Source organism: Montipora foliosa, chromosome 8 (genome assembly GCF_036669935.1).
Source record: "Montipora foliosa isolate CH-2021 chromosome 8, ASM3666993v2, whole genome shotgun sequence".
Classification (NCBI taxonomy): Eukaryota; Metazoa; Cnidaria; class Anthozoa; order Scleractinia; family Acroporidae; genus Montipora; species Montipora foliosa.
This window is the reverse complement of record NC_090876.1, coordinates 32,747,680-32,752,022: the sequence shown is the minus strand read 5'-3', so window position 1 is coordinate 32,752,022 and position 4,343 is coordinate 32,747,680. Positions and strand designations below refer to the sequence as shown.

The 4,343-nt window shown below is 40.3% G+C and overlaps 1 long non-coding RNA gene across 1 annotated transcript in view; it reads right to left on the bottom strand.

The window, feature by feature from the left end:
* LOC138012765 (uncharacterized) overlaps positions 1-4,343 on the bottom strand; it is a 26,345-nt gene extending 22,002 nt beyond the window's left edge. Inside the window, exons 1-2 of the long non-coding RNA XR_011125074.1 lie at positions 4,000-4,343; positions 1,620-2,081 (exon numbers count right to left, since the gene is read on the bottom strand). This is a non-coding gene — a long non-coding RNA (uncharacterized lncRNA). The remainder of the gene's footprint in view (positions 1-1,619; positions 2,082-3,999) is intronic.

Here is a 4,343-nt window from a genome sequence, read left to right as displayed (position 1 = left end):
TTATAATTTTACATCACAAAAATACGTAACGGGGAAATTTCTTAAAGAATTAAACACATTCAAATATTCAACCAGCTTAAAATTGGTCCTTCAATTTTCAAATCATTATACACATGATCAGTTTTTGTACAACGATTTGCCACCAGGGGCCCGTTTCTCGAAAGTCCCGAAACCTTTTCTGGCCCGAAAGACCATTTGTGAACCTGCCAACTGCTTGTTCAGGAGAGCCGAATTTTAAACATGTTTTCAAGGTAACAAAAAGAAAACTGACTGTGAAGTTTGACGACTTAAATCCTCTCCGTCCTTGAGACACAGAGGGAATTGTGACAACAGAAAATGGCCCGTAAAGTTTCGGGACTATCCGGTGAATAAGTAACAAATATCTAACAGAGATTTCAGTATTTCCTCCCGTAACCATGAATATGCACACTCTAGACACATTTAAGTATGAAATGGTGTGCACGAAAACCTTGGACAACCGTTATTAACGTGAAGTATAGTTTATATTCTGGATAGTGACGTACCAACTGAATAGAGTTAGTTGTACAGCCATTGAACTTCTAAGGCCAGATGGTTTCGACTCAATACTGAATGGGTCAATAACGAACAGTTTCGTTTACTAACGTTTTTCGGTGTCACTAGCACCTTACACTAATGTGGCTAAAATCTCGTCGCTTGAAAAAATATTTTTGACACCCTGAAGGTGTATATTTGAAGTTTCAAAAAGTCTTCAATTTTAACCCGTGAGGAAACAATAGTCATTCGGAAAATAAATTAAAGCTCAAAAGATAAAAGTGATTCCCGAAAGTCGATGAGGTCTCATTGGTAATCAGGGACAACAGAAAGCAGTGATCTGTCCTCTGATGATGCACTTTGAGTCCAGCCGTGAGAGATTTCATGCGCCACAACTATGTATGAAATGTAAAGGTCAATGGATTTGTTCAAATGTTGGTCTTCAATATGACTACGACCACCATAAACCTTAAGTAGTCCACTTGTGTTCTTAAAGGACTGATTGAAAGTATGCGTGTGGGCATCCTTTGGCTTGAAGATATAAAACAATTGCAAATTGTAAATAAGTAACCGCTAAGCAATTAGTAAAGGCAGATTTTAGAGAGGTAATATATATAACGGAAGTAGAAGTAGTCAAACAAAAAGGTGGGGGAAGTTAACGAGCTGTGACATAAATTGAATGACTACTTGAGATATCGCGAAGGGGGTCTGTAAACACCACCGTGCATAACAAATACATTGTATCAGATATTGGAAGGCCAAGATTGGCGCCTGATCAATGTCACGACTAATGATGATGTAACTTGCTTGACAGATATAACGAGGTCAGTTATAAACAAGTTTAAGGATTCAAAGTTCAATTTTTTCTTAACTAGTAGAAAGATCCACCTGTGATTCACATGGAAGTCGAATGCCTCCCGAGCACTTGTCAATCCTTAACTGACCAATCTGTGTGAAGCGAACATTAAAGCGACTGAAAATGCTGCATTTGAATATCTTAACATATCATATGATTTGATATACAGCACTTAACAGTTTTGTCGGATAGAGCTAGAAACCTCCATATTCCATTCATTACATTATCTTGGTTTTATCGGCTAACTCACCTGCATTAGGTAGAACGGCAATATTCTTAACTCTTCGAATCTGTTGGTTTCGCCGATGCTTTTCCAGAAGACGAGAGCTAAGAAGCTGTCAGATTGGATTCTTTTACACGGTGACTGGTTTTTCCACAGTACAAGCCACCATTTCACTTACAATGGACCTGTTGATCCTGGACGTCTTAGTTGACACGTCCAACCAATAAGATCTGATTAATTCGCCCACGTGCGCATTTGCTTTTGAAGTGATGACGTCGACTGCTCAATTTAATGGTAAACATTTGAAATTCTGTTTAATCAATCAGGTGAAACGCTTCCTGAATTGCCTTTCCATTAGCCTCAAAGTTTCTGACCATACACAATGTTTGCGGTCATATTAGAATCTTTACCCCGAAAACGTGCTTAAGGAAATCGTCAGGATTGAATTTCGTGTGAACAATCCTCTGTACATGTGCCATGCACCCAACCCTGTTTGAGGTAAACAGCAAGAAATCATCCAAGGAAAAGGCAACCAGCTGAATAATAAGTTAGGCCGTTTGTAGATTGTCATTAACTATTATCCTTGCATGTGGACACTTGTGCCTAAAGAAATTGAAATTGTGTCACGGCGTTATTTAGCCGGCTCTCGGGGGATCGGGTACACATGATTTGCTTACCCACGGGCAACGAGATATCTCTGTAGGAGCAATGTACAACAAAGTTAATTTATTCGGAAAGTAATTGCACGAAAAAATTGGCCCCCTAGGGCCGGTTAGCGTTGCTCGAAGCCTGGTTAGCCGCGCTAACGGTTGATTAAGAGCTATCAAAACCTAGTGGTTTTCATGCATGGTATTTAACGCTGGTTAGCGTTAACCATGCTTCGAGCAACCTTGGTTGTAAGCACCGCAGTTAACGACAGTCTCTCTTCGTGGGGAATATAACGGACTCCGGCTCGGCAATGAAAAGAAAGACCAAAACCTGGGTTGAAGGCTGCAGAGACGTTTCAAACACATTCATAGTTTGTCATTAAAAATGCAAGGGCCCTTTCATTTTCAAGGCGATCAGGAAATGGTCGAAAAATGCCACCTCGAATAAGATAACTATTATTTGAAAGAAATTATTCCATGAAAAAGAAAAATGATCTTCGCACTTTTCTAGACAAGCTAAGCAATTATCTCTTATAGACACCTGAGGCCGGATTCTCGAAGCCTGGTTAGGCTAACCATGCTTCGAGCAACCCTGGCCTGAAAAATTTCAGGTGGCTCCAACGGGATTTGAACCCATGGCAATTTCTTGCCCATGATTTGTTCAGCCACGAGCTCATGAGTAAGAGCGAGCAACTCCCACATTAAGCCTATGTCACGGCATTTTTAGTCACGCCATTTTTGCAGACCGATCTATTGTTAGACTACCTTTTCCGAAGAAAACAGAGGCAGTTCCGGTTAGGTGACACTGTGACGTCACGTTAGTTTCTTGAGATGGGTCATCGGGCTCCTGCGGGAGTCTCATCCGCGGGAAATTCAATCTCAAAATAAATCGGTCTGTGAAAACGCCGTGACAGGAATATAGGGATGTTGTTAGCTCCTAGCCATGAGCTCCTGGTTCAGCCCTAAGCACCCCCACTAATAAGATAGCATAACTAAATTATCCGGTACACTCCCAAAGAATCGCGGCTGTCATGCTTACCAAAGGTGGCCCCTGCGTTGCCAAATAGTGTTTTCGCTAGGTTATTATATTGGGGACCTTAAGAGCCCCTGCCCGTAATTATCAAACACAACTCGGCAAGGGCCGAAAATTCGATTTCGCTCATATTTTTATGGTAGACAGGGTTGGGCATGACAAAAACTACTGGATAGTTTTTTCGGAAAAATATCCTTTTATTTCAAAGAAATATGCAAATTATCAAATTCCGTTAAAATCGCCATGTCACGCACTATTTTATTACACAACTTTGAGAGTCTCGCATGGAAAACAACATTATTCTTCCGTCTTTAGAACACTCAAATATTTTTGTGCAATGTTTAAATGTGTGCTTGGTCGATTTTAGTGAATGTTGTGCTGTTGTTTTGGGTGGAAAATAATTAAATTTCGAAGACATGTATTTCATTCACTTAAGAGTACTTCGTAAATATAATTAATTTTCATCATGTGCGAAACCTTCAAATGGATTAAGCTTCTGGTGGTTGAATCGTCGAAGAATGGTCTACAGATTCATGTAAAAATTTCTTTGGGCAAATGATTGTGAGCGACGCGAGAGCTTTTCAAAGTACGTTAAAAATGCAAATATTTGCCCTTCGTCGTCAAATATCAATTGACGGGTTAGACGTAAATCTTAGCATGCGCCACATGACTTGACCCATATTAAGTTGAAATAGACACAGAGATGATAATTTCGAAATTTTCTAACCTTATTGGCAGTAAGAGACAGGTCCATAGGCCGATTTAACGTGTTTCTTTCACGATTCGTCGCCTTTAAGCGGTCAAAGTTTGCTTCTGTTTAGACAACGTCTAATGCACATCGCCAACTGTCAACGTAATCAGTGGTCGAATATCATGAATCTGTGATCTTCTTTCGCGGCATATAATCATCGCTGCATCTACCTAAGTCAACAGCTGCTAAGCAATTCGTGGATAGTTGTTTGCGTTGTACGTACTACACCAAGTTGACCAAAATATTACATTTGATTGCGACCTTTTACCTTTGCTCCCAAGAGTGTCGGCGCCCGCAGCACAATCTTGCAGCGTTCGTTA